Source organism: Xyrauchen texanus, chromosome 28 (genome assembly GCF_025860055.1).
Source record: "Xyrauchen texanus isolate HMW12.3.18 chromosome 28, RBS_HiC_50CHRs, whole genome shotgun sequence".
NCBI lineage: Eukaryota > Metazoa > Chordata > Actinopteri > Cypriniformes > Catostomidae > Xyrauchen > Xyrauchen texanus.
In genome coordinates this window covers 40977556-40996773 of record NC_068303.1, presented here as the reverse complement: position 1 = coordinate 40996773, position 19218 = coordinate 40977556, and the positions used below count along the sequence as shown (strand labels likewise).

At 37.9% G+C, this 19218-nt stretch overlaps 1 protein-coding gene across 7 annotated transcripts in view; it reads left to right on the top strand.

Moving 5' to 3' along the window:
• Positions 1-1314: 1314 nt before the first annotated feature.
• LOC127621843 (protein 4.1-like) overlaps positions 1315-19218 on the top strand; it is a 151090-nt gene continuing 133186 nt past the window's right edge. For all 7 annotated transcript variants that reach the window (XM_052095607.1, XM_052095606.1, XM_052095605.1 and 4 more), the window contains exon 1: positions 1315-1463. The gene's annotated coding sequence lies outside the window, so the exon portion shown is untranslated. The remainder of the gene's footprint in view (positions 1464-19218) is intronic.

Here is a 19218-nt window from a genome sequence, read left to right as displayed (position 1 = left end):
AAGTATTTAATACCTTTGACTTGGTAGTCACACCACATAATATTTTAGAAATCATTACTATCATCATTTTTTGGTAGAAAACATTATAAATCTTTTTTTTTTTAAATTGTGAAATAACATTAAAGTCCACAGTACTTATTTAAATGGATCTTTGGCCATGTTGTCCACACAAGTACGTTGTAATTGGAAAACACTTTCCAATTTTGACTTTTTATTTTGATTACTGAAGAGATTATCTTGCATTTTATTGTCATTTGTTTCATATAATATTTAGTTTTCCATATAAATGATGTGATTCAAAGTGTATTTGAACAGAGGTGAAACACTTTCTTATGATGTGTTACATTCATACGAGCAGACAGAGAAGTACGTTTGAAGTAAGTTTGGAGCAGAAGAAATAGAAATAAACCTTGTGTAAATTGTTAGCTTTACGCTAAGCTAAAATGCTATTTCTAGCCATTTTACATGCACATGTTACCAGACACCATCATATTTTATATCAAGAAAATTCACAAAAAAATCATATTCTTGATAATATTTTTTTTATTGTTTTCCTGTAATAAATATCTAAAAATCCTTAAAACAAGTTCAGTTTGATTGATCTTGTTTTTGAAACAACACTGCATAAGATATTTGGGTTTTTCAGAGAATGTATTTTTAACGTGTATTTTGTCTTACTGTCCTGACAGTTTTTATAGTCAAAACAAGTGAAAAAAATCTACCAGTGCTGAAGAAGTAATCCAAAGTATATAGAATACGTTACTGACCTTGTGTAATCTAACGTAATACATTACAGATTACATTTTACAGCATCTGTAATCTGCTGTGGAATACATTTCAAAAGTAACCCTCCCAACCCTGTATGTATATATATATATATATATATATATATATATACATTCTATTGTACAGCTAAAAAGACAGTTCATCAGCCTAAAATATACCATATGAATAAAGCGTTTGTGTTCATGTGTTGAGTTAGGCTAAACATGAAGTGTGTGAGTTGTGGAGTATTCTGGATGATGGTTTGTTTATTTTACCACAGGTGTATGTATATTCATGTCGTTAGGATTGTTTTATTGCACGTCGTGTGATTTTAAATACATCCACTAGTTTGCGCTATTTCACTTCTAGTCAACAGTTCTTGCTGCTGCGGTTCCTTTTGTCCGCAGTTCGGTGAAGCGCTTTCAGAACCGACCAATAAAAGGCGAGTATTGCAGACAGACAGCAAGATCAACCAATCAAATGTCAGGATGAATTTCCTCCCGCCAATCGAGATGCATTCGCATTCGCTCCGCTGTTGATCGTCGAGGGGAGGGTTCGCGTGTTTTCACTACGTTGGCTTTTCTCCCAAAAAGATTTCGGTGTGGGAATTTCAATTTTACATTTCTGAGGCTATCGAAAGCTCTTTGACTGGAGACCGCATCCTGAGAGTTGTGCTGAGTGCGTCTAGACTGAATCAGGTATGTGGCTTATGGCTGTTTTTGAACTATGTCGTCTGTGAGTTTCAGGCATGGAGCTGATTCTGTCATACAACAGCATAATTCATCAGCTGATGGTCAGATCATGTCGTTTAGTAAGATAACCCCGGTAATTGATTAAGAACTACTCGATATATATTATATATATATGGTAATTGTGTTTGGATGTGCTTCTTCTGAATCCTTCTCTTGTATTCAATGAATCTGATGTTTTACAGGCTGCTGCTGTTTTAAATGCATTGATTTGAAGATTGTTAATGTCTCTAGACAACTTAACACGATGTATTCACATTGTAATGGTGGTGTTAAACAAGCTTGATCGCGTGTGATGTAAATGTTTGTGTTTGTAAAGGGTAACATATGGATGTATTCTCTAAAGACCGCGTCAAATCCGGCCACCCCCTATAGTATATTTATGTAACGCTTTAATCTCTAGTCGGGATTTTTACACTGTCTGCGTGCTTTTATGTCACTGAACCCTATCTGTGGCACATTTACAACCCGCTACTTTACATCAGCGCACATTAAAGCTGCTGGTTGCTGTAATTATCATGTTTAGTGTGTGGCACGTGCTGTAAATACAGTCGCGTCACGCGCTCGCAGTGTGCACACATAACAAACATTATACACATCTCGCACACTCACATTATACACGTCACACACTCGCAAATGCACACGCTTTACTGTCGAAAAATACCTTTAAAACGAAGCCACATACATTTACTATGGTAAATTTAGGCCTGGTGTCCACCAAAATACCAAAGTTACTACAGGTGCTCTATATGTCTCAAAACCTAGTGAGCTGTCCACCTAGACAGCATCTTGGACATCAGTAAAGCAATATTCCGGGTTCAATACAAGTTAAACTCTTTTGACAGGCATAATTATGGTCGACACAAAAAAAGTATTTTCACTCATTAATCATTTATTTTAAATTGAGCGAAAATCGAAGTAACAGTAAGACGCTTACAATGGAAGTCAATGGGGCCAATTCTTGGAGGTTTAAAGGTGCACTCACTAATTCTAATTCAATTCACTTTTTGTCAAATTCTGCACATTTCTCCTCACAGTCTGCTAGCTGTCCGTTATGTGGGTGTGCTGAAAAAAAATCTAGTATTTGTACACAGCCCTGGCTCTGTAAATGGGACAAAAACAAAGCGGATCAGACCGATCCACTCAATACTACTCCAGCCAATCAGCAACAGGGGTTGGGGCAGAGCGAGAGGGAAATTCATTAGAAGAGCAACGGCAAATCTGGCTGATGTGAACTTTCTAAACTCTGATAGACTAATAACTGAGAAAAAGGTCAGATGAATATAAACTAAAATAGAAGGATTAAAATAAGTCGAGGGCTAGGAGCCACGTCAACATCGGGGAGGCTTTTCAGTGGTGTAGAGACCTCCGAGGGGTAAAATCTGGTGTGCGGAGCTTCCAAATGAGCACTTAAGGGCGGGGTATGTTTGTTTCTCAGGAATCACTGAGTGCAACTTTAAAGGTAGAAATGTGAGCCCTATAATTTTACAGTACTTCTGTTAAAAACAGAGTATTATTTGCACTGTAAATTTGTTTAAATAGGGATTTTTATGGTCATGTTAAGGATTTAGAGTTTACAGTGTTACGTCGTCATGCCAATGAAAGTTAGTAAGTGATTTTATGACAGTAAAATCATGTTAACACACATGTTGTTTATGTCTTGTGTCTATACTTTTAAAACAGTGAGTATTTTAATGTTTACAGATTAAACCCCATTGACTTCCATTGTTAGTGTCTCACTGGAACACACATTTGTGCTTTTATTAAAAAAAAAGGAGGGACAAGTTGAAATTATTTTTTTGTTTAAGGTGCTATACGTAAGATTGTAAACAAGCATTTGAAATGGGTACTGCAGTCCAAATTCATAATATTGGAGAGTTGTCTGCCCCGCCCCAGACTCCAAGCTCATGCGGTTTGCCAGAATTATCCAACTCCGCATCCGTTTTAAAGGACTTCTGGGCTTTAAGCTGTCTCCATCTTCCAAAGGCATCTCCAGTATTTATCATTGTTTACTACGCTTCTGTTCATGGTGGTTTTTAGACGGATGGTGAGGCATTTTTGGTCGGGTCTAATCTGTTATCTCTGATCCAGTTTGTTTGCTGGCTTCCATGGCTGCAGCACACAGTGTTGTTTGCCTGCAAACTTGTTCAAATCTGGCAACCTGGCGGTGTGGAAATACTATTGGTGAGTTGGGAGTGGGCGGGATCACACAGGCCAAAACATAAACAGAAATTGTAATGGAAACTTCAAAGTAGAATGTACTGGCTGTAGCATTGTTATCAGAGAAGCCAGTATTTCAACTTAACATGTTTCTTAATTCTCTAATGACATATTTTGGTCATTTTATGATTTAGTACAGTAAATATATTTCATATAGCACCTTTAAGCAACATTATGCCACAAAAGCTGTTGATTGCGCTTAACTTGTGTTGAACCCGGAATATTCCTTTAATGGTTTCCCAAAATTCTTGAATGTTCCAACTTACTAAATGTGCCAAAATAAATGTTAACTTGCTATTAGCCACCTCCACTGTCATTGAACCTATCCTATAACCTTTCAGTTACCTGATCTTAAGTGCCCTCAGCAGGGCTGTAATAATCATTGTAATCTTCATTGTAACCACTTTTAAAATGTTTTTTTTTAAGGCCTAATTAAGTTAGAGTTGTGTGTCTTTCAGTCCTAATCGCTTTGATGCCTCATACACTCACCTAAGGGATTATTAGGAACACCTGTTCAATTTCTCATTAATGCAATTATCTAATCAACCAATCACATGGCAGTTGCTTCAATGCATTTAGGGGTGTGGTCCTGGTCAAGACAATCTCCTGAACTCCAAACTGAATGTCAGAATGGGAAAGAAAGGCGATTTAAGCAATTTTGAGCGTGGCATGGTTGTTGGTGCCAGACGGGCCGGTCTGAGTATTTCACAATCTGCTCAGTTACTGGGATTTTCACGCACAACCATTTCTAGGGTTTACAAAGAATGGTGTGAAAAGGAAAAACATCCAGTATGCGGCAGTCCTGTGGGCTGAAAATGCCTTGTTGATGCTAGAGGTCAGAGGAGAATGGGCCGACTGATTCAAGCTGATAGAAGCGCAACTTTGCCTGAAATAACCACTCGTTACAACCGAGGTATGCAGCAAAGCATTTGTGAAGTCACAACACGCACAACCTTGAGGCGGATGGGCTACAACAGCAGAAGACCCCACCGGGTACCACTCATCTCCACTACAAATAGGAAAAAGAGGCTACAATTTGCAAGACCTCACCAAAATTGGACAGTTGAAGACTGGAAAAATGTTGCCTGGTCTGATGAGTCTCGATTTCTGTTGAGACATTCAGATGGTAGAGTCAGAATTTGGCGTAAACAGAATGAGAACATGGATCCATCATGCCTTGTTACCACTGTGCAGGCTGGTGGTGGTGGTGTAATGGTGTGGGGGATGTTTTCTTGGCACACTTTAGGCCCCTTAGTGCCAATTGGGCATCGTTTAAATGCCACGGCCTACCTGAGCATTGTTTCTGACCATGTCCATCCCTTTATGGCCACCATGTACCCATCCTCTGATGGCTACTTCCAGCAGGATAATGCACCATGTCACAAAGCTCGAATCATTTCAAATTTGTTTCTTGAACATGACAATGAGTTCACTGTACTAAAATGGCCCCCACAGTCGCCAGATCTCAACCCAATAGAGCATCTTTGGGATGTGGTGGAACGGGAGCTTCGTGCCTTGGATGTGCATCCCACAAATCTCCATCAACTGCAAGATGCTATCCTATCAATATGGGCCAACATTTCTAAAGAATGCTTTCAGCACCTTGTTGAATCAATGCCACGTAGAATTAAGGCAGTTCTGAAGGCGAAAGGGGGTCAAACACAGTATTAGTATGGTGTTCCTAATAATCCTTTAGGTGAGTGTATGTTAGTGTACTCATAATGGACAAAACAATTTTTGCAGATATACACATTTAAAAATTACAGTCTTGGTCTTCTTGGAACCTGGAGCAAAAATATTGGTGAGTTAGCCTTCACTCTATAGGCTTTGTCTAGCGATAGACTGATATATCAGCCGATAATTTACCATTTTGCGAATATCGGCTGGTGCTGATATCGCAAAATGGTGTTCGCTTGGTTGAAAACAAGAGTGTTAACTTTCACTTGTGTCAGATTCAAAATCTTCCAAATCTTTTGGTCATTCGATAGTCAACTCTTTCTGTTTTTGAGGCCGTTTCTTTTCAATTTTTTTTTTTTTTTTTTTGGAAGTATTACATAAAATAAGTGTTTGTTTTACTATTAAAATTATGTAAACCTGATTTGTTGTTGTTAAATTGTATTATGTTTATTTGCATTTATAAAGGCATCGACCATTGAAAACCCCATATTGGTTGACCATTAGTTTTGTCCAATCATATGCTCTCTAGAGTGAGAATGTCCCTCCCCCTAATAGCCTGCTAATTCACTCATTAAAGGTGCAGTCAGTGACTTTAGTGTTTATGTCATCTTGGACTCACACTGACACCTAGCGTCTTGATGCAGCATCATTTAACATCAATAGATTTCAGTTTCACATTGTAGAAATGTATTATTCACAGTCAGTCATGTTTATTTTTATCAGTGAGTGAAAGTGTCCAATAACAGGATGTTACTGAGATTAAGGGAGTAGTATTCAGCTGGTCATGTGACTGTAATATGTACAATAAAACCGCTTTTATAACAGGGTTTCTGCGGATATTTAAAGGATCATAAGGTCATGGCAGTTCTCTACATTGCATGTTGATTTGATGATATTTTAATATTTGTATTGTATCTGGTTACCATGGCAATGACATCATGCAATTGCCAGGCACTCTTTGTCCTATCAGTCAGCGCAAGTAGAAATGCACCAATAAAAAATATTTTTTTAACAACAAGCTGAAAGAAGCTGATCCATTTCTTTGTGCAACATGTGAATTTGAAAGCGAGTATTTTTCTGTCACTGTTAATGTTCATTTCCCCATGAGCACGGAGGTAAATCAATGTCACATTCGTACAGCTACAATGAACTTTTTACATTCTACATTTGTTGAGATGTGGGGGTTGCATTTTTAATTTTAGGTTCCAATGATGTGAATTTTGTGTTAATGTGTACCTGAGATGACCTGAGTCTGCTCATAATTACACATGTAATAAACTCAGCAAAAAAAGAAATGTCCCTTTTTCAGGACACTGCATTTTAAAGATAATAAAAAAATGCAAATAACTACAGATCTTTATTGTAAAGCGTTTAAACAATGTTTTCCATGCTTGTTCAATTAACCATAAACAATAAATGAACATGCACCTGTGGAGCGGTCATTAAGACACTAACAGCTTACAGACGGTAGGCAATTAAGGTCACAGTTATAAAAACTTAGTACACTAAAAAGACCTACTAACTGACTCCAGTAACACCAAAAGAAAGATGCCCAGGGTCCCAGCTCATCTGCGTGAATGTGCCTTAGTCCTGCTGCATGGAGGCATGTGGCCAGGGCAATAAATTGCAATGTCTGTACTGTGAGACGCCACTACAAGGAGACAGGAAGGACAGCTGATCGTCCTCGCAGTGGCAGACCACGTGTAACAACACCTGCACAGGATCGGTACATCCGAATATCACACCTGCGGGACAGGAACAGGATGCTTCTACAACAACTACCCGAGTTACACCAGGAACGCACAATCCCTCCATCAGTGCTCAGACTGTCTGCAGTAGGCTGAGAGAGGCTGGACTGAGGGCTTCTAGGCCTGTTGTAAGGCGGGTCCTTACCAGACGTCACCGGCAACAACGTCACCTATGGGCACAAACCCACCTTCACTGGACTAGGCAGGACTGGCATAAAGTACTCTTCACTGACGAGTCAAGAGTTTGTCTCACCAGGGGTGAGTGTCGGGACTAGCGTTTATCATAGAAGGAATGAGCGTTACACTGAGGCCTGTACTCTGGAGCGGGATAGATTTGGAGATGGAGGGTCCATCATTGTCTCGGGCGGTGTGTCACAGTATCATCGGACTGAGCTTGTTGTCACTGCAGGCAATCTCAACGCTGTGCGTTACAGGGAAGACATCCTCCTCCCTCATGTGGTACCCTTCCTGCAGGCTCATCCTGACATGACCCTCCAGCGTGACAATGCCACCAGCCATACTGCTAGTTCTGTGCGTGACTTCCTGCAAGACATGAATGTCAGTGTTCTGCCATGGCCAGCGAAGAGCCTGCATCTCAATCCCATTGAGCACGTCTGGGACCTGTTGGATCGGAGGGTGAGGGCTAGAGACATTCTCCCCAGGGAACTTGAAAGTGCTTTGGTTAAAGAGTGGGGTAACATCTCGCAGCAAGAACTGTCAAATCTGGTGCAGTCCATGAGGAGGAGATGCACTGCAGTACGTAATGCAGCTGGTGGCCACACCAGATACTGACTGTTACTTTTGCCTACCATGCAATTTGTACATTTAAAACAAGCTAAAATGTAGTTAAATAGGGGAAAAACTATTTCACAAGCGATATATACAGTTAAGTGCAGAAGTTTGCATAACCCTTTTGTTTTTGTAAGTTTCCACACCCCTTTCAGAATGTATACAAATAGCATATAAGAGATTGAGTTTATGTATTACTGCCCATCGGTAGCTACATATCACAAAATGTACTCTTATTTACACATCATCCTGTTCAAAAGTTTGCACCCCTTGGATCTTTCTGTGTTGCCTTCTTGAGCATCAATGTATGTTTGCATTTTTTTAATAGTTGTGGGACGCATACACAACTATCTCATTATATAGCTACTGAAGAACTCAAATGTGCAGAAGATGCTGAGAAAACCAAATAATTGTACTGTAGTTGTTTTTTTTGGACCTCTTCACTGCTCAGGATAAAGCAGAGACTCATGAACAGTTATTGATAATTTGACGTGTGGAATATTTGCGAGGATGTGTTATGTCAAATAGCTTCTTCATAGTAGTACTAGATAAAAACTAAATGCAATTTTTATGATCCCTTATTAAAAAAACAACAACAATAATGCAACCCCCCCCTCCCCGCACACACACACGCACACTGTGTCCTGTTTTGAGACTTCTGCTCACCCTGTTTTTATTTTAGAGTGAAGACTAGGCCTAATTTCGGCTTATATTAGATCTCTAAATATTCAGTGCAGTACAGGTGGTAGTATGTGCTGCTTCATCTGTCAGTAAGTGACAGTATATGTGACTCTTCATGTGCTCCCTAGACATTTACATTTAGACAACCATTGTGTTCCCTTCAGTTGATTCCATTAATTTTTTTTAGTTGGTCTTAAAAAAGTCTTAAATGTAGCTTCATAAAACCTCAGAAACCCTGTATAAAGTTACTGATATGACAGATGTCTTCATTTTAATGAGTGCTCATGATTTCCTACATATATTGGAAAATGACTATTCATGTCTTTAGGAGATAAAGTTTGGCAAAATTGAGTGCACCTTTAAGTGAATTCATAGACTATACAAAATAACAGCCATCTGACGTTTAGTCAGAACTCCATTCTTGAACGAATGGATGAATTTCAGTGATATTAATATCGTATTATTAGGATAATATTTTTCAAGAAACAAAACAAATGTCAGGGCACGGTTTCATTTCCATTTAAGTACTTTATGATTTCAGCGGTTGATTTGATAATAAAGGTCAGAATATGTCATTCGAGAAGGTTTCAGCCCCTCCCTAGTGCTGGCCACTTAAAGCTGTTTCAGGCGCAGTAGGGATTAGGTTGTGGTTGAGAGTCAGGTTTTTGATGGGGCATGGAAGTGTAGCTAAGCTGCACTGGGTGATGTTTAAAGGTTTTACTTCCAGTTGGATGGTTTTTTTACTGGTTCTGTTCCTCTGTCACTGAGTTTGGAAGTGTAGCATTAGACCATACCATCTGTCAGAGTCTGTTCAGGGTCTCTGAGTGGTTTACATGCGCACACAAGGAAAAGCACTGGAATAATTCCACATATTGCAGTCCTTAATAATTCTTTGCCTGTACTTTTTGTCTGTTGGATTAGTGCATAAGTGCACTGGCAGCTGTCAAGCAAGTCTCGCCACGGTTTAAATGTGTACGCCGTCTGTTTGTCTGCGTGCTCATTATCATAATTGTGTTTGTTTGCATTCTGGTCCAGTTTAGGGCTGGGCGATATATCTTAAATTATATCTCAATATTTTTCAGCCTATTGACAATATATATTTCAGTGATTATGTATTTGCTCTAAAATGGCTCAAAAGTGTTTTGGTTTGTTTTATCAGAGGATCCATCATTTAATCCATTGTAGCAAGATTCAATATTTGAAAGACATTAAATAAAAATCTAATAATTCATTTTGAATTAATAAACACAAGAGAGATTAAAATTCAAACATATTCATTGATTTGCTCTTTATATTTCACACACAATGATACAAAGTAGCTTAATTAAAAGCATTATTTACCTTTAAATGTTTTTACTGTGCAAAGCTACTTTTATAGGATTATTATTATAATATAATGCTGAATTATCAGTATTATTCTGATTATTAGATTTGTGTTATACTTAAGTAAATTATTGCAGGGTAAACGTGGACAGCGGTTAATGGGAGATCACGGCAAATATTATTTTCACTTACCCATTTGCTCCAAGAACAAAAGCAGAAATCCACGATTACATTTAATAAACATTATATTCCAGTTAATGTTTGAAACTTGCACTCAATATTTAATGATCATATAAAAAAGTTTGCTAGATTTACGCTGGCAATCACAGTCTGTAGAAATGGTCCGTGTGTATTTGACATTTCCTGAAATGCTGTAATCTCCTTCTGTTATTCTGTGTCACGCTTGCAGATTTCTTTAATAACTTGTAGCGGTTATTAATGTTTGGAATCGCACGAATGCTTTGATTTCCCAACCAATGCACCTGAACTGTTCTGAATCGCACTCAAACCATGTTTATCGGTCTATAAATCATTAGTCATTTATAATCACAAATGTCCAATTTGCCATTCTGATGTTATTTTCATTAGTTGTGAAGGATCATGAAATGAGTCTACTGATGCGCTCTTTATGAAACTTACTGGCCAAATTAAAGCACATTAAAATCATCGTGACATTCAAGATATTGGTCAATTTTTCGTCAGTTAAATTATCACAATTATATTGTTAATATTCAATATATCGCCTAGTCCAGTCTGAGAAAAGGTATTTTTATGTTGTTGGTCCATGTTATTCATTGCATGTAGAGTTGGGAATTTTGATTCATTTCACCAAATTGATTCTTTCAAACAGTTTCAATGAGCCACATATAAATACATTTTAAAAAAGGATCAAATTCTGTCATAACTCAAAAGTTTTCCATAAAGGTTTTTTTTGACGATCTAATTTAACGTAACATGAGATTACATTAAACTCTAATGATGATGAGTGAGAGCAGCACTGCAGTTCACTACTGATTGAGGAGAGAAAGAATTACACAGATCACAGTCCAGATGCACTCTAAACTTTCACTGCTTTTGGTGCAAAAATAATGCAAAAATACATAGTAAATACAGAAGCATGTGTGAATGTCCCGATCTAAGGGGAAGAGATTGAAACTGCACCAAGATTATGTACACCCTGTCTTGGGACACTCGTCCCTATCATGCTCACTTGCCGCAGCTAGATTATAACATGATTGAAATTGGCAATACACAGCTTTATTAATACGAGAGAGTTTGTTTTTTTGTGAGTTAAAGATGGAGCGAAGTGAACAGAAAAGTGAGAGAGTCTTCGCCCAATTATACACTGCAACAAAATATATTTTGATTTGTTTTTGTTTTGACTTGTTTTCCACTTACAGAAGAATAACCAAGTGAAAAAATACATGAAAAATATATATACTAAGCAAGTCTAAATACCCTCTATGCTGCTTCTCAAGTAAATGTATCTTGTTAAGGATTTTTAGACAATTTTAAATGGAAAATGGAACAAAAACTCTTGATAACAACAGGATTTTTCTGCAGTGAATTTCTTTACTGAATTAAACGAAGTATTTTTTCCCTTTAATTCAGTGAATGTCATTTAGAGGTATTTTTAAAAGATGATTTTGTCCTCTTTATTGTTAGTAAGCACGTTTAATACAACATTTTAAGCCGGGGCACAAGCTGAATAATCGGTTAAGTGCTAATGATTCATCGTTGCAATAATCGTTATATTAATGGATTATCAAATTAATCGTTAGTTGCAGCACTAGATGTAGCTATTATGTTGAATTGTGTTGATTATCAAGGCCTCACTCTTAACTGTTCTGTTTGTGCCCAATTATACGCACAATATATAAATGATATTCTAGCTAGATTAATTAGACAAATATGCTGCTTTATTTGGGTCTCCCACATGTTGCCCGCGCTAGATTTGCGTCTACAGTGCTCCTGTGTAGACAAGTGATACACAAATGTAAATGCCTGTCTCACAATCACATGTAAACTAGAGATTTACAGCAGTGTTATTCAGCTCAACCACACATCACCAATTATAACCATCTAAGCATTGTAGTGTTTATCATTTTGATTTTGCAGTATTTTGGATTATTTGGAATAATAAATACTGAACTTTGCTTTGAAAGTTCATTGATAACTACATGCAAACAATCCATCAGTAAGTCAAAGGTATTTGTTGATGTATTTAGGAATTGAACATGTGGTGTTGTTGGATGTATTCAGGTTGGATCTGAGAGGTCAAAGTGTCTCTTCGGGAGTTGTTTTTCCTGATGGTCACTGTGGAGTTGTTGTCTCTGGTGTTTTTGGATTGATATCATTCTTGGTCAAATTATTAACCACATTCTTGGCAGCAAGTGTAAGCAATCCATTGCTGTTCATACACAGACATACATCATAATGACATACAGTATATAAAACATAATGGTTGATTATTTCCCTTGAGTTTGTAATTTTGATTATAAATTTATAAATAGAAAGTATTGTTTTAAACTTCAGTTAAGGGGAACTGCATGCTTTCTTTATGCTATCCAAATCAAGTGAACTGTGTTTATGTGAGACATACAACATGCATCAGATTGCGGCAAGATGGAGCACTGGTATTAAAATGAATGGGAGAAATTGTAAAGCCCAACATGGCAGATGTCGAAAAGGATGCCCGGCCTTACAGGTAAAAGAGCCAATGACCTTTTAGATATGGATATCACCTGTCAGTCAACTCAAGTACGCAAATGCACATTAGCTGGACCTGGCTGATCTGAGATATAGAAGCACAATTCTTTAAGATACCAGTGTTGTCAGATTTTCCTGCAAATTTGAAATGTTCTTTGATTGAAATCTTGACAAACGATTTTGGAGATTTCAGTCTTTCCCCATTCAAGTAGATAAGAGCTGATGTTTTATGCTACTTGTTTACATAGAAAATAGCTGCCTAAACGCATACCAAAAATGGCCAACCAGTAGACTGACTTGCCTTAAAAGAGACTTTGGCAAAACTAATGCCCCATTTACACCTGGTACTAAGATCTATCGATTTGAAACGGGATGGCGTACGGCTGATACGATGAAATTAATTTTTGTGACTATATAAAGTGCCAATCAATAGAGATTTTGCCATATCATGAATATCACTGAATGAAATTTTATTTATACCTGCACAAGTACTTCCTGTATCTTCTTCAGTGTTTCTGATAACAACATGCAGAGACACTGATGAGCAGCACACATCTGGTATTACAGGTACTTTACTAAAATAACTGACAACTCTATTTGAAATGTTGCTTAGATTAAATGCAAGTATAATTGGCACTTTTTTATTGTTCAACTTTTTTTGTGCTTTGCTGCATGATTCACGGAAGTAATCATTGTATGCCGTTGTGAATTTGGAGATCCTGCCCTCGAAACCCAAACGCAAGTGGTCACAGGAGACCCAAAATACTAGCAGGTGTAAACGGTAATGTGTCTCTCCGGACCACTTGTGATCAGTTTGCCCAAATCCATCCTAATACCAGGTGTGAACCGGGCCTAAAACACTGCATTTAAATGAACAGCCTTTTGATATCATAAAAAAAAAGATGTGGGAAGTTTGTTTTGCACGTTTATAAGCAAGTTGATAATTGAACCTCTGAATAAACTGATAATCAGACACAGGCATCGATCGCTTTTCTTTCATCTGTTCTTCAAAATATAATAACGTGTGTTTGTTCAAGCGTGTGTCTTTGTCTGATTTCATCGTCCGATCGCCCAGCCCTAGTTGCAACCCATTCACAACACACCTATGACCCATTTTTGGACAGTTGAGAACTACCAGCAAAACACTTTTGCATGTATTGTCAATGTATCAGTGAATGATTGTCTATTTTAAATTAAAAAAGTACTGCTTCACTAACTCCCATGTCACTACGCTGAAGCATTATGGCGTTTACAATTTTAAGTGTGCTGCAATTGCAGACAAAGATTGAGGCTCTGAGGGTGAGTTTCCTGTTGGAACAGTTTGCTCTGCCCTGACGGTGCCCTCCTAATTCTGTGGCATGCTGGGCCAGGGATTGCTCAACCATTCGGAAGAATTGTGGTATTGTCCATCGCTGGAAGTGCTGGGTGCTCGGTCCATCGACCTGGAGGGCTGAGACTTACATGGGTTATATCAGTACACTGTCAATGACACACCACCTGTTCATCACCCACATTCAACCAGACTTACTGTCCACTATAGAGCGCAACAGTGACCACACCACAGTTGTAAGCCAAACCAGCCAGCTCCAAGATGAATTACAACATTACAAAATTGGATTTGAATTGAAAAAAGAATCTGAAAGTCAGACAAAAAGACAATGATACAAGCCTGTTTACTTAACAGTAAAATAACTACAATCCCAAGAATCATTGCAAATGACATCATTGAATAAAAAAAGATGGAAAATTATAAAACTATTGATTTAAAGTTGAAGTGTACAAACTTCAGATAAATACAAAAATTCTCTGATTGGTGGATCATGTGTCTTCAGGATCGTAGAAGCGTAGTTCTTCACCAGGAATTTCGCTAATAAACTTGTTTTATGAAGTTGAATAACGGGGAATGATTGCTTTAACAAACGCATATACAATTGATTTTTACATTTACGTTTGACATTTATGCATTTGGCAGACGCTTTTATCCAAAGTGAATTACAGAGCACTTATTACATAGACAATCCTCCGGAGCAACGTTTCTTGCTCAAGGACACAATGGTGTCGTGGTCGTGGGGATCAAACCAGTGACCTTCTGCTTAACAGTTATGTGCTTTAGCCCACTACGCCACCACCACTAGCAGTCTAGCACTCTGAGCTCACGGTAGGATTGTCTTTAAAGGTTTCTAAGATATGGTTGATTAATGAATTCCCGTATGGAAAACATTTAATGGGATTTTTACTTCTGACTTAAGAACAAATAACAAAACCAATATTAGCTTTAACATCATTGATAGCGGGTGAGATTGATTATAAAATGACTGTATAATCACTGTTTATTCTGATCGATTGAGCCACGTACAAAGCTGTTGTGCAAAACCTTTGACCGTGTCTTAAGTTCTATATTCTGTATTAATGCTTGGCAACAGAAAATATGCTCATGAACTATTATTTGGAAGAATTATTTTACAACATTTTTAGATTTTCTGAAGAGAAGGTGAGTGGTGCTTGCTCATCCAGAACTTGCCATCGCTAGAATGTTGTGGCTGGTTTTAACATGTTGCTATGTGGTTGCTAGGGTTTTCTGGATTGTTGCTAGATGGTTACTTATTGCCCTGAGTCAAAGAGTCTATACTTGAGTCAGGTCCCTTCTTCAGTCTAATTCTATGGGATCTGTTTTGCACATTTTATCAATCATCCAGGCGAAAGTAGCACACATCTCAAGAAACTACACTGTTTGAATTAACCCACGAGTGCATTAACATGCTTTTAAAAAAGAATCTGACTACTAGAAACCTGTGTTTTCCTTATATTTAAAATCATCTAGTTATTCTCAGTTTTTGAGGTCAGAATGTAAAAAGGCATGTGCCCAGGAGTTTGAGACCATCAGTTTCCAGCGCAGCATCAGTTGATGATCTTACCAGAACAGACCCATCTGAATCACATTTACAGCTACACACACACACACACACACTCAAAGAAGACCATATGAGAGGGGATCAACTTTGTCCCATTGGCATGCTTCTTTGAGACTGATAAAAGAAGAATCCAGCCTGGGGTTTGGCATGTTCCCAAACATAGTTAAAAACAGCTTATCCATAGGAGTCCAATTTAGTGACTAAACCTTTCACCTAAACCCCAAGAGAAGAAGTCATTTGGATAAAATGTGCCACTCTTCAAATCATAGTCATGTGTTGAAATTGAAAGAGCATTTCTCTGAGCTCAGGGGTGTCCTGTGGAGCATGGATACATTTGTCTTGCAATTTGTCTTTCCTTCCAATTAACTGAGTGCCTCTAGATTAACTCAAGCTCATGGTTATTAGAGCAACAACAGCTCTGAAAATATCCTGAAAGGCCATTGTGTTGCAGCGTGCAATGTTTTTTGAGCATCCCGCCGTGAGCATTGTATTAAGACAGCATCTCAAAATACAAATAGTCAAGACCCCTCCATTCTGGTCACGTTATGCTGTTTCTGACAGAAGGAACTGTCTTGTGTAAACATCCATTAACACCCTGTCTACACCGACATCAGAAATAAAATGGGGGTTTTCTAAACCCTCAGCGTGGTGCGTCCAGTGTAGGCGGCATCATTGATTTACAATGGGAATGATTTGCTTTTAAGTCATCATGCCACTTGTTTCTGGTGTAGAAAAGACACATGCAATTGGAGTCAAATGAACAAGAAACCTGCCTAATTATACAGTGCTTGGTTTTGATTGTCGCATTGCAGAAGGCTAATCCAAGCACAGGTTGGCTGATATTAGAATTTACAGATATTGAATGCATTTTCTAAGAAACTTTTTTGTGACAGACTAAACACTTATTTGGACTCTAACACACAGAGTCCAAATAGAAGAAAATCACTTTTGCAGTTCTCAAAACACATTAGAATAATAACCTGAAATAAATATGATTTGGTGGATAACCCGGGAATTTGAACTATAAACAAGCCCGGAATACACCTGGGACTCTTATTTTGAAATGTTTGTGCTTTCAGCTGCTCACACAAACACACGCGGGTAACAAAATGTGTACTCTTACAATAATCTACAACGCATTACATTATAAACACTATGAAAGTCACCATTGTCATTAACAAATATGAGCAGTAGTTCATCTCCAGTAGATCATGAGCGATCACAAATGTTCAGTAATCTGGTATTATTACATAATATTTTATTTCCTGTTCACTAGATACACCGTCTGTCAAAAATCCACATTAACTCATCAATTATGGTCAAATGAATAAATGTCTGCAAACACCACGAGTTCTGTTCTCTCAGAGGTCTTCTCTCTGGCGTCCTGAACATGTCTGTTCATAGCAGTGAATGCTAATTGGTCTTGTTCCCACTGATACTCTTGACTTGGGACAATCTACAGAGGAGGGAGTTGTGTAGCTTTTGGCTGTCATATGAACTCGGCAGTTAATGATATCAACGTTACTCACCTCGGACCATCGCTTTATGCCATCTTCTCGCTCCTTAAACATTGATGGGTGAGGCACTGTCAAAATTGGTCATCGAGGCTCAGTGAAGTATCAGCACTACGGAGCCAAGTACTTTTTTTTGGGGGGGGGGGCAAATTTTACAGATTTATTACCCTAAACATGACATTATCCGGTAAGAACATATGCTGATGTGAGTGAAAACACTGAGTGGGGGAAACCAAAAACTGAATCAGAGACACTTCTGTGTTTGGGGGAAAAAGGTGGATTATAATATTCAACTGGGTTACAATATTTTTTGGACTATTGTAGTAATAATGTATCTTGGTAAATAATGCTTTTTATTACAAGGCTGTGTATTGTTGAATATTGGTGCATATAAATGAAAATGATTAAAAGTAGCATCATTCTTCCTAGTTTATTTAGTCAGAAACTGGAAGACACGCCTTCATTATTTTAACTATTTTACTTTTACTTTTTGAATCTACTTGGCTAAAATAGATGTTTGGTTGAAATGATGGTTCTGATTCAAATCAAAACACTTTTAGGCCATTTCGGGATAAAAACACTATCATCAGTTGGCTGAAAAATATAAAGATATAATTGCTGTAGCCATATCACCCAGCCCCACCCCTGTTTTTAATCTAAAGTGGAAGCGTGATGTTGGTGCAATTTGTTTTTTTCAGTACATTTTGTCCACTATTGTATTCTGGCCATTTTTGTTTTTAAATTACACTAGTGAGCCCCCCATATGAGACATCAAAGGGGAGAAGTCCTGCATCTTCCCACCTGTGTGACTATATAACGTCTATGGATCTCAAGTTATAGTTGGAGTAGTGTCTTCGACTGGGTCATGTACCCCAGCAACAGGTTACTATGGCAATGTGTGCGCACCTGTGGGGCAATAAACCCTGTTTCACCCTCCCTAGTGAGATGAGTCCGTTCCGGCCGACTGCACTAACGTGAGATGAATACGAGAGTTTAACACAACAGTGCTTATGAGTCTTCAGAACAATAGTCTTTCAGAGCAGTGCAAAAGGGACGGTCATGCTCAATAGTTGCTCTGAGCATGTGTGTGTATTATCTCTTTGTCTAATACCATTTTCCCTGTCAAGGTGGATCTGGATTATATATGAACAGCTTTATCCTGCTTTTCCTCTCTCGAGCCACATGGAAACAAACGAGTGGGAACACGACAAACGTACATTTTTACAGTTTTACTTTTGTTAGGCCTGTTTTTTGTGACTCTTACCATTTATTGTGATACAATTTCCTTCACTTCCATTTTTACAAAAGCACTGAGACACAAGCAGCTATTCGTTTTACTGGCACATTCCTCCTTTATGAACGCTTCTAATGTCTTCTTCAGAGGGATCTCATATCATGAAAACAGGATTTGTCTTGCTCTGGTGAAATAATAAGAGTAGGACTGTCACTTGATATTTTTTTTGTTAAGGAGTAATCTGATTATTTTGCCATTTAAATGAGTAATTGGAAAATTGATTTCATAACAGACTGTATTTAATTTGAAATGCAATCACGTTTGGCTAAATTGCCTTCATCAGCCCAAGCTTTCATTGTACTTCCTGTGTAAAGGATAAAGCCAACAAAATCAAAGTAGATATCTATAATATAAAAAGATTGTTGGGTTCCCAGGTTGTGTTTTTCCATTGATAAGGCCCATAACTTGTGAAAATGTGGGCAACAGCAGTAGACCATTGAGAACTATAGAATACAACAGTTTGGTTCCAGAAGTAAAAATCCCATTATTATCTTTTCCATAGGGGGTTTGATTATTAAAAATAACTTATAAAATTTACAAAACAGGCCTACTGTTAGCTCTGAGGTTGTTAATCTATGGTATGCTTATGTTGAAGCATCAGTCCATGTTTTTTCAACTTCATTTTAAAATGATTAATTTCTGCTCTCATGCTGGGAAAAGAGGCAATGCATGCAGAGCGGGACAGGGCATAAATGAAACGTGTTCGGTGCTAGAGAAAGATATTCAAGAATTTGGTGCAGGAAATGAATAGTGGTCTCTAAAGCATGAAGAATTCAGAATACAGTAGTATAGCTTTTAAATAGTAGCTAATATTTCAGTATATTCATTATATCCTAT